The sequence below is a fragment of the Solea senegalensis genome, linkage group LG7 (genome assembly GCF_019176455.1).
Source record: "Solea senegalensis isolate Sse05_10M linkage group LG7, IFAPA_SoseM_1, whole genome shotgun sequence".
NCBI classification, from domain to species: domain Eukaryota; kingdom Metazoa; phylum Chordata; class Actinopteri; order Pleuronectiformes; family Soleidae; genus Solea; species Solea senegalensis.
In genome coordinates this window covers 16,095,276-16,108,184 of record NC_058027.1, presented here as the reverse complement: position 1 = coordinate 16,108,184, position 12,909 = coordinate 16,095,276, and positions in this window count along the sequence as shown.

Here is a 12,909-nt window from a genome sequence, read left to right as displayed (position 1 = left end):
ACGGGCTGATTTTCAACTGCAGTCAACGTGATGCACAGATGATAATACACACAAAACTGTATTCATCAAAGCTTAGCCTGCCATAACAAAACATGTCCCTGAGCTGTTTCTGTTTGCTCACATACAAGTAGATTATCGTGCGTGTGTGTGTGTCCATTTTTGGTGAAGGTTGTGTTTTAATTGTTAGTTAGTTGTTATTAGGTGCTGTCGTCAACACATCTTTAAAATATCCAATTTAATATTAAATAGTGGGGTGAGAATCATAATGTTTTATTATATCTCAGGGGGAAATTAAATAAGTAACAACAGCTCCAATGGTCCAGGCTGACTAACTTTGTATGAGGAGTCAGAAAATTAGTACCTAGCTTTAAAATAACCATGATGAGTAAGTCATTTAGATATGAAGTCAGATATGAAGAACTTTATAAAAAAACAACTTTTCTAAGGTCTTGGTCTCATCTTGGACATATTACGCCATCTTCTCTCGGACTTGAGACTTTAAATCAATACAGATCAAGACAACTGACCACTATTATTATTTGTATGAATACATTTTTTGGATTAGATGAAAAAACTTTATCTTCTCATTCAATTAATAACATAAATATTCAGAATGTTTTGTCTCTGATAACAGCTACAACCCGTCCCTGGCTCATTTTCATGTAGTAATGTCTGGGTCGTGGAGATGACACCATGAGTTGTGTTTGCCCGGAATGAAGTTTGCTTTCCTAAAGCATGTTACAATACAACGTCGAAACAAAAACACTCCAACACTACACACTGTGGTACTGCCCCTCCTCTCACTTGTGTTAGGAGATGGAAAAACAGAGAAAATTAAGAAATACTATTCAAAGGGTTGTTTTGTGTTGGTATAAGCAGATATGATTTTTGTTTGTCCAGATACACTGTTACAGATCAAGTATATTATCTTGTCTTTAATTTCCCCACAAAACAAAACCTAAAGGCCTGAGGGTTTGAAACTTAAAAAAGAATACATCGACAAATATTTTTATGAAAATCAGTGGTTTGAATAAAACTTCCAAGGCAATCAAAATGTTATCGAAATGATAGATGTAGAAATAAAAAAAACAACCTAAAACTGGACACTGGACGGGGTGGAATACTTAATAAATGACAGAAAGATACATTTTAATAACACGACCAACACCACAGAAAAATCAGAAAGGAGGGTCTTGACCCTCTGGAGACTGAAAAAAAAAAAAAACTGAGCAGGGGAATCTCCAGCCTATTATATAACCTCCCAGCCAGGCTAATTGCCCTCAGCTGTGGGAGAAGACAGGTGCACCCAATCGCTCCGGATTAACTAGATTCAGGATCTCCGTCAATAACACATGTCAACCAGTAATGCCTATGTTTTTCAAATGAATAAGATGAGAAATACAAATTTCAACTAACAAAACGTTAACTTTGCTTAACCCTTTCAAATGCAACAAAGACACCCCCAACTACAATGCAGTAGCACTAGTCGATGTGGTATCAGCCTGCCAAAGATGCAAGAAATATGTTTGTAAAATATCTGGTGATTTGCTATATTTTTTTTGTAAACAAAAGTTGACCAGTGAAATACAGCCTTATCAATAAAAAATATATTCTCCACTGATCTCATCGTGTCTTGATCTCCGTCTTGACTGAGCACATGTGTGATTATTTTGATAATTGTAATGTTGAAATGACTAGTGTGCCATATGCCATGACTGTGCAAACAGACCCTGACAGACACCGATCATTAAAAACTCAGTCTGTCCTTTGAATATTGTAGCATCTGGTCACAATGGTCTACAGCCACACCAGCAGCTCTGCAAGGCTGACAATGCTACCATATCAAGCAGTATAATGTAACAGCAGGTAACAGTGTTCACTGCACTGTTTAAGTTGCAATAAACAGAAAGTGGAGCTGAGGAACAGTTAGGAGCTTACAAGCAAGACATGCCATGCAATGCACTAACTGTGTACTGAAAATCCTTGGTTCATGTCAGAGTCACCACAAACATGGGCTGATATGATGAGTGTTAGGGCCACGCATCATATTTGCCATGATGAGATTAAACTTTCAACAATAAAACTAAAATATCATGTCAAGATTTAAGTCGACATGTCAACTTTAATCTACATTTCATCTCAACACGTCCATCAGAGAGAGTGGCCCTAATACTAAATGAGCCATGTCATTTACATGACTAAAAACGAAGCCAAACAAGATTAGTTTGCGGAAGTCATCCACAGAATTTCGACATTGACGCAACAAAAACTTGCCAAATGTACCCACATACTTTCGTGACATCACTTTGTGAATGATGATGCCAGCTTGGCAGAAGCACAGCTCACGTTGGCCAGCTCTATAAAAAAAAACTGCACTGCTTGAGCTGTTATCGGAATAGAAAATGCTTTTTTGCTGCATCTCTCACCGAGTCCTTGTGCCATCACAGGGTGAGACGCCCATTCTTTTGTTTATACAATATCAGAGGTGCCGGTGCCTTAATCTCAATAAAGAGGGGCTATTGGGCTGAATTATCTGTATGATTGCCCTTTAGAACTGCTGTCAATGCTATTCTCCTTATCCAGCTTCTAAAAGCCTCTCTCCCCACAAGAAGTCTATGTGACGGGAATACAATACAGGCAGTTCAGATGCCACAAAAGGGCATTGCATTAGAAAGCCATACCTCTGCTGTGTGACCTTTGCTATGGTGGGGAGGTCGGTTGAATTCCCATGGACACCCAGTCGGCTCCAGTCAAGGTAACAGAATGGAATCTAAATCTGTGATTCAAGGTGCACATGACAGCAAGCACCCAGCCAAATGGCAGCTTATTGTTTTTGCTATTTACACTTTTGAATGCACGGCGTGGGTGGTAAAGACACTGGACTGTGCAAAATCAATGAACCTGTGTCTAACACCTGGATCACACTGAGATATGAATCCAAGCAAACACTTGGTGGAAAATGTTCCTGCTGTATTACTGTGTGCAAAAACGGAGGTTTTCATGCCGTCATTCTCTTTTGGCTGTGTTGTTAGAAAAAAGAATTCTGAATTTTACATTCTGTTGTGGAGTTAAATTCATTACATGTTGCAGATCCATTGCATCTGTTTTTGTTGTGTTTTCTCAATGACGAGTGCATCGGTTCTTCTCTGTGGAAATGCTTTTACTGGGCCTTTGTTTCCATTTGTGTTGAAATGGAGGCCACACTTAATTGTATGAAAAAAAGATCTCAGTTGCTAAACCAATGTGTCATCCTGGATGCACCAAAGCCCCAGGGGAGATAAAGTGGGGGATTGTAAAAGCTTAAAATGGGATCATCTTGGCTGAGATTTTGTTTCCCTGAGCAGAATGGGATAACATTTGAAACACTCAAGTACAGAACGCTGTGTCTGGTATAATATTGCTATTGCTCTATCTCTTCTGACAGTCCTGAACGATGGCATTTCTGTTTGGAACTTTGTGGGAACATTTATGCTGTATAAAACATTTTTAACTTCGTTATTTTTGAATTGTAGCTCAATAAGATACAAATGTTGCTGTGAGTGAAGAAATACCAAAATGTCAGGACTGATGGACACAAATGTCTTGCTCAGAGGTGTCTCCGCAGCAGCACCAACACCATCACGATCATGAATGAATGAATGTCTTTCATTATTTTGGTTCAAATCAACGAATTGCGAAATACACATGTGATGAAGTAGTACACATTCAGACTGAACCGTACTCACCTCTTCCGCTAATTCTGTTTGTCATTTTACTCCTTTTTTATTATTATTACTAATCTTATGTTTAAAAGGGGATACATTAAGGAATGTATCGCTGGTTTGGTTCCAGAATATTATTTAAATTGTCCTATGACCTATAAAATTGTGTATGACTTGATTATTTTTACTGTTTTTGTGATTCATCTATTTGTTGGATTTTATGTGCTCACGGGAGGAACCAGGGGAGATAAATAATAGATGTTTTTGTCTTTTTGTAGCAAGGTGAGCACAATAAGCACTTCTCATTCAACTACACCACTGTGATTTTCTTTTTTAGGACGTGCTTGAGAGAGAGAGAACCGTGCCACAACAGCATACTTCATTAAAAAAGTTAATGAAGCATGAACAAGTATCTACCAAGGTTGAAGTCTTAATCTGCTTTTAAATTCTATTCTGATTCTAATTAATTTAATTTTCACTTTACTTGAAATGTTTTTTTTATTTTTTATTTCTTGATATGGTCACACCAGCGGTGCACGTGGCTTGCTGGTTCACTTCCTGGTCCGGGCCTTTCTGTGTGAAGCCTATGTCTGCCCTGATTGGCACCAGTGGCCCTGATGTGGAGGATAAAGCGGTAGGCGATTACTGAATACATTATTATGGAAGTCTTGCAGCAAGGTTGCCAGTTCACATCCACATTCTGGCCTTTCTGTGTGGAGTTTTCATGTTCACCCCGTGTGTGTGTGTGTGGGAGAGAGAGTGAGAGAGAGAGTGAATGGTTGTTTGGCCCTGCGATGGACTGGTGACCTGTCCAGGGTGCACCTTTCACCCTATGTCAGCTGAGATTTGTTACAATGGCCCCATAACCCTGAATGAATAAATGAATGATATGGATTCCCAAGATTCACTGCTACTCTGTGCTGTCCAGGCCTCTAAAACACTATTGCTGCTGGCTATACTGCACCATGCAGCAGTCAGCTATTATAACAATAATAATAACAATAATAACAATAATACTAATAATAAACTTTATTTATACAAGCACTTTTCTTACAAAGTGCTTTACAGTCCAATCAAGCCTAATTATTACAACAAAGAGGTCCAACAGATCACATCATGATGGCTTAATGAATGAAAATAGGGGACGGAGGAGAGGTCAGGACATCAAGGAGGGAGAGAAAAAAGACAGATGATACACAGATACAACAAATATATTAAAATTAAAATAGGAGGAGGATAAAGAGGGAACATGAATCAACAGCAAAGAACCACAACAAAACAGTAAAACACAAACAAGGTAAAATTGGCGCAAGGACAGAAAAGAGGAGGAGAGAGAATGAGAGACATTGGAGAAAGAGCAGGAGTGTATGAAAGAGAGGAAAAGAATGTTAGCAGAGGATGGAATCATAGAACAATAGAAATGTAAATTATAATAGTCCATGACTGTACAGTGAGGCCAAGTTGTCTAACCTAACTAGTGTTAAAAGCCAGTGAGAAGAGTTTTTTTTTTTAATTGCTCAATTAGGGTCTGTTGTATAATTTCCACTTTCATTTGAGCGTCTCCATTTCTTTGTTGTAATTTCTTAGCACTGGTCTCTGAAACCTACTAATCTGTTTATGACAAAATGTGCCATATTTTTATGTAATTTGCCTGTTTGTTGTTAAGATTTTTGGTCGTCCCAGGTCCAGAAAGGGAGCAGTAAAGCCCTCTGGGCAGTAAATTGCCTCAGTTACATGTTACCGGAGTTTTTATTTTCTTCTTCTTTTTTTTTTTTCTGCAAAGAAAACTGTTGTTGATGGCAGCAGCCGGCTGCAAAGAACGTTGGAGAAAGTTATAAATTATAAATCAAATTGTCCTCGAGCAAAGACCAACCACATCTTGAGCAGTCATTTGCAGCATGTTATCTCCTCCACTAGTCATTTACTAAACTGCATTATGCTAAATCTGAATGCTCCATTGGTAAGTCCGTAGTGCAAGTTGGCATCATGTTACATTAGTGCCTTTTTTTTTCTAAATTCAGTCATCCACCTTTGTGATTATACTGATCTCTTCTTATCCTCCCACCCTGTATTAAATTCAACTCCTGTCCCTTCCTGTTGGTATGATCCTGCAGATGAAACAACTCAAGTTTAACTATTTATACGTATATATCACATCTTGTCACGAGTCAACCATAAATTTGTGCTACCTGTAAATAATAGTACATCAAAGCAAAGTATGTAAATGTCAGTATTACTGATGTAATGGCCTACAGGGAACACAAAAGCTTGTGTTCTTGAACAAAAACGAGGCCGAAATAAAATCGCGGTCGGTGGCTCCACACACGGACACCGAGTGGGTGGAAAATAAATAGACAAATAAATAAATAGGACATCAAGGAGGGAGAGAAAAAAGACAGATGTTTATGATGAAAGAGAGGAAAAGAATGTTAGCAGAGGATGGAATCATAGAACAATAGAAATGTAAATTATAATAGTCCATGACTGTACAGTGAGGCCAAGTTGTCTAACCTAACTAGTGTTAAAAGCCAGTGAGAAGAGTTTTTTTTTTTAATTGCTCAATTAGGGTCTGTTGTATAATTTCCACTTTCATTTGAGCGTCTCCATTTCTTTGTTGTAATTTCTTAGCACTGGTCTCTGAAACCTACTAATCTGTTTATGACAAAATGTGCCATATTTTTATGTAATTTGCCTGTTTGTTGTTAAGATTTTTGGTCGTCCCAGGTCCAGAAAGGGAGCAGTAAAGCCCTCTGGGCAGTAAATTGCCTCAGTTACATGTTACCGGAGTTTTTATTTTCTTCTTCTTTTTTTTTTTTCTGCAAAGAAAACTGTTGTTGATGGCAGCAGCCGGCTGCAAAGAACGTTGGAGAAAGTTATAAATTATAAATCAAATTGTCCTCGAGCAAAGACCAACCACATCTTGAGCAGTCATTTGCAGCATGTTATCTCCTCCACTAGTCATTTACTAAACTGCATTATGCTAAATCTGAATGCTCCATTGGTAAGTCCGTAGTGCAAGTTGGCATCATGTTACATTAGTGCCTTTTTTTTTCTAAATTCAGTCATCCACCTTTGTGATTATACTGATCTCTTCTTATCCTCCCACCCTGTATTAAATTCAACTCCTGTCCCTTCCTGTTGGTATGATCCTGCAGATGAAACAACTCAAGTTTAACTATTTATACGTATATATCACATCTTGTCACGAGTCAACCATAAATTTGTGCTACCTGTAAATAATAGTACATCAAAGCAAAGTATGTAAATGTCAGTATTACTGATGTAATGGCTTTATTTGAAACAAACATGGTTTGCACACTGCATGGCTTCACTTTGTGTCGACTCATAGACCGCATGTGTTTTCAGCTCACAGGGAACACAAAAGCTTGTGTTCTTGAACAAAAACGAGGCCGAAATGGTAAAATAAGTTCACCTATTAGAGATGCGCGGTCGGTGGCTCCACACGCGGACACCGAGTGGGTGGATTGCGGGCGGGCGGGTCGCGGTTGAAATAAATAGACAAATAAATAAATAAAACGTAGGTTAACATACTGACTAGATCTGAAATGAGGCAGAAATGAGTTGACCTAGAGGATCTGCGCAGCTGCAGTGTTCCATAACAACATGATGTTTAGCAGACTGCTACTACAATTAATGATGATGGGAGGCTGGCGGGTGTGGGTATTAATTGTTGAAAAAAAAACTATTGCTTTGGGTGGATGGCTGGTGGATTATTGATATTTAGCAGTGGGTGCGGATGACATTACAGCTCATCCGTGCATCTCTACCACCTATGTTACTCTCACTGCTGTTTGATTTTATTTGTGATTAGATCAGCGTTGATTGATCTCTTTTTGTTTCGGTTAGTTGTGGGTCACTGCTTTGATAGTCGATATTGGACATTACAGCCATGTTTCTGAACCTAAAACGAAGTAGTACAGTGTAGAATATTTTCCACCCTCCACATTGCTGCTGTTGCTGTAAAAAAAAAGGCAGACAATTCGACAAAAATTCGACACGTGGGCCTCGATAACCGACTCTCAAAATGCCATGTCATTCCCATTCCTACTTAGATACATTCAAACAATATCTTCTGAACTCACAGATAACTCCTCCTGTGTTTTGATAGAAATCCCCTGAGTTTCTGTATGGACTTTGGTGCGGGGGAATGAGCAGTTTAGGAAGTGAAAAGGAGTTGAGGCTTTCGAATGAATGATGTGGAGTTGTCTACTACATTTCCTAACTCTCCAGGGATTGGAAAACACTGCATAGTGACACAATAAGACCGATTGCATGGTGCCTCCATAGCAGTATACGACCTTGTTGTCATGCACCAGTGTAGTATATTGTTGTCGACATGGTGATTATTCTTAAGAGTTAACCGCAGCAGCAGAAGCCCATTGCCCTTCTACCACATAAGTTGTTAAAGATCATATTAATGTCAGCTACTACATCACTGTGTAATGACAAACATCACTTGAGGGCCAAGAGTGATGGTGCCAAGCACATGGTGTTGAACCTAACTGGAACAATTGTGATGTGGTTTTTGTGGGGTAATGAGGAAATCACTCATCTTTATCAAGGGCAACAGACAGCTCGAAGAAAAAGACAGTAGTTTGACACAGGTAAGATGTGCCACTATGTAGGTTTTGTTTGCGAAGCCACTTAATCATCCAAGCTGATTAACTGTCTTCTGTCTGTGCTCAGCGAGGACAATTGGCCATCTGGCGGTGGCTTCAAGACTGACCTTGGATATGCAAGTGATGTAAAGCTCGGTCCATCGGACTTTTCATTTAAAAACAGTGTTTTCAGATCAAAATGACTCATCCAGATGAGCACTTTATCATGTGATAATGTAGTTACACTTGGCATGCTGGGATAATGCAGTTGTTTGCTTAGTTCGAGAGAGTATTATCACTAACAAGGATTTCTTTAGTCAGACCAATGAAGGTGAAACTGGAAGTAGGTGTTTTTAACAGAGCTTTACATTCACAGCGGCTGTTTTTCTCCATCTACACTTAAGTGCAGCCCTGAAGTTTTCAAAAAAACAAAACACAAACAGAGCTAGTAGGGTTTTAAAATTCTCCAGTACGGGCGTAATGTGGACAACAATTGTATTCAGAGCAGAATTTATGCATTAAAAAAAATACTGAACAATATGGACTTAGCATAAATCTGATCTGACTAGAATAAGTATGCAAAATGTTGAACTTCTCCTTCAGAGTCTATATTATTATTTGCTGATTTCTTTAAAAGCTGTAGCAAAAGAAAATGAACAACTGCTGTTGAACAACATCCCCCAGTGATGATGGCCTGATTGTGTCCAATTTTTAGACTATAACAGTATTGGAAGACAATATACCACTCTATAGAGTCTGGGCAGATCTAAACAATTTCTTAATTCAGCAAATGCTAAAAATAAACAAAAAAACACATATTATTTTATGTTCAATAGCATTCCCCGTGGCTACATCTTTTAGTAGCATCAGTATTGACACTTCACACACAGTATAGACATAGTTTAATATCCCCCTCCTCAGTGTATTTCATGACACAGTTAAGAAACCCTGTCTCAGCTGTTGACCTCTGCACCGTGCATCAGTTTTTACAGGATTAAAGCTCGAGAAGATTTTAATTACTCTGTTAACTGCTCAGCAGCAGTTATGGGGTTAGAATGGCTAAGAAAGGACAGTGCTAAGAAATGCAAATTACTGTTGCATCCAGTATGCCTGGTCTTTCGCTTCATGCCAGTTTGAGCTGATGATTTAACCTGAGTCAGGACCCAGAAAACAATTGTTTCATATTAGTGCACAATTGGAGCTACGCTAGGAACCATCACACAGGCAGCTCCCATGGACAGGGGAAATAAAAGGTATGTTTAAAATCAATTTTAGAGCATTAACACAGAGCAAAATTACAAAAAAATATATGCATCCACAAAATTCAAATATTACACAGAATGTATTTACTAGTCCCAATGATTAATCCACTGTCAACCCATTTCGAAGTGTTCTAAGCACCTGTGAGAAAACTGAACCTGACCCAGTCACAAGCCTAAAGCTTTTTTTATGTCTGTGCCTGACCTGACCTTTGGTCTTGTCCTCCATTCTTAAGCAGGCTAACATTACCTGAGTTTGTGCATTCAGGAATTGTCAAAATAAAAGTATGACAAGTGTAAATGAACACGTACTAGCAGTGAATGGCCAATACAGACAGAACTATTTACACCAATTATTTCAAATATCTCTCAAAAATCATACACATTAAGAACAACCCCGCAGATTATACAACAAGAATAAAATTGGACAATTGAATGGTGATTAGATTTTTGCTTAGCACGACTCCGTCTGCTCCGACCTACGACCATTCTTTTGCATTTAAAAGTTAATAAAACCACCATTTTGCATTTAGTGTTTGACTATCAATTCAGCCGCTGTCAAAATGCATTTACCATATTTCATTTTGCCCAAAATTGCCAGAATCAAGTGCTTCTGCTCCAAGGACAGGGATTATCTAATTTACAGGGAAACATATTCATCAGCGGGGCACTTATTGAACCTCTGCTGCAACTTGCTCCAAAAAAAAATCTAACCTAATAATATTCAAACAAACAACCCATGCAAATGTTATAAAATGTTGCTTTACGGTCGCTGTGATTTTAATCTCGGTCAATGTTATTAGGGAAAACTGTGTGCACGTCCACGTTAACAGTGAAAGAAAGAGTTACGTGTGAATATGATCGAACAAGACAACACACAGCATTATAGCGTCCGTCCTTTTGTCCTACCACAAACTGGAGCTGTTCTTCCGTGTATGTGTTGAGTTTTAATTAAGAGTGCAGAAAGAGTGTGCTTATCTGTATGTTAGTGGGCTGATGTAGGAGATGTCCTGCTGGGGAGCATCAGCCGGGGAAAACATCTGGTCTTCATCAGGCATGATCAGGCACAGTGTTCGGGAGCAGGCTGACAGATGGTGGAGAGGTCTCTACACAATAGGAAAGCCCACTACCTACAACACAAACTCCATTATCACCCACTCACACACACACGCGCACGCACACATAGACACCTTACTGTGCCATAGATACAGATCTACACACTCTTAGAGATTAATTGAATGTGCCACTAAAACTTAACAGATCATCAGGTGCTGAAACATGAGACAGCAATAAAGGGTTTTAGTTTTTTACAAGACAACAGTCCTCTTTGTAAATGCGATGACAAATGTTTTAAATGTCTCGGCGGCTCAGACGAGGCTTTGTCAGTTAACTGTTCTGTATGAAATTGCTATTTATCGTAAACCTCATAAAAGAAATTGTTTATTTAGCACGACAGATTAAAAACACACAGACCACTTTTTTAGTGTTCTGTGTTCTTTTTAATTCATGCTTGCATTTTAATGTACAGCTTCACATGAATATAATCCTTGTTTCTAAGCAGCATCTGCTGCAATGGCCTTTAGAATATTAATGTGGCATCGTGACACATACACGTGTAGACAATATATACTAAAAGCAGGGTCAGTGAGGTGGGAGCACCTGAAAATATGAACTGTAACCTGCATTCTTAAAGCACTAAATGAGCTCTGGTTGTACATTGGAGCTAGTCTGTGCATATTTAAATCTCACAAAGGTCTTTATCAACCTGCGTCCTGATATAGTCTCAAAACATTATTTATTGGAATGACTGACAAAACACTCACTGTATCGAGAGAAGATTCCCGGTACATGTCAGACAGACTGACAAAGAACCTTGGAGTGAAATAGCTGAGTTCAGATATTGGGAAGAAAAGATGAGGCCATACGTCAACATTAGTTATGTCTGGATGAGTGGAGACTCTCAAGGTCCATCATATCCCAGAGCTAGGACAGGATAGCACCTCCGCACTGAAAACATATTCAGAATGCAAAACATTACAACAAAAATGGTAATACCTACACAATATTACAGATATTAAACTATGCATTAAGTCAGCATTAAACAATCGCACAGTTTTCCTTGTAGGTCTTTTGTAAATATGTATGAATGTATGTCCACTGCCTTTTACAAATATTCATTAATATAAATATTTAAAAAGTACCAGAGATTTGGTATCAACAAGGGCCTCCCAATAGTGTGTGGATAAAAAAAAAAGATTTTAACATATTAAAGAAATCTAGATAACTTTAAATACAGTGTTGAGCTTGTTATTTGGGTTTTATTTTGCTCGTTTGCTACACATTTGCTTGTTTACGTTCAGTAAAACTACACTTTGTGCTGCACTTTAAATATGAATGTGCAAATGAATACTAGGGCACTGTCCTCTAAGGTTAAATAACACTATAAATAATTCAATGTATACTGTATTTATATAATTCAATAATAGTCAAGCACTAATAAATATTCCAATAAATAGATAATGACCAGTCAGTAATGTGCATCTCTGTTTAAGGAAACTGTCTGTAGTAAACCATTGTTATCACTGTCATCTTTCAAGTGACAGAGCTAATGATGTGACATCTATTAATGCGCCTCCATTCTATATAAACTTTAGAAATGCTAATGCCCATCTGACACCAACCATGGTGCACACACACACACACACACACACACACACACATTGCAGTTGAACTGCAACCTGATTAAAAATCCGATGAGTGGTCTTGGTCTTATCGTGGTCACAACACAATATGGCCTGGGTCATGATTTGGTTGTGGTCAAGATTGAAGATTTGTTTTTCTGCAAGGAAACTGTCTGCAGGATAATCTCACTCGTAAATAAAATTATGCAGCACAATTCTCCATATATCATTAAAAAAACAAATATTTTTTACTGTCACCATCATCAGCAAAGTTCTGTCCTCCAAACTAGAAACCTCTATTACAAACTGTGCTGCGGGCTTTGGAGTTTATCTCCAATTATCACTCCTGAGCATGACTGAGGTTTCCATCTTTAAAGGTTTTTCGGCAATTATCACATACAATTTCTTTGATGTTTGAACCGCCCCCAAAAAAAACCTCCACCATCAACTTTCCCTGTTAGTTCAGCTGTGTGCTATTAGGTTGTCGGTCTGGTGGGTATCGCCTGTCAACAACCGCTGGGTGTTTGCCTGCATCTCTCAGCCTCCCACGAGCCTTTAAGCTTGTGCTGCTGTGAGGTGATTGATGACAGGTCAGCCAGCAATGGCCTTGCAAAATTTCCAATTCTTCCACAGGGAAATTGCTCATTTC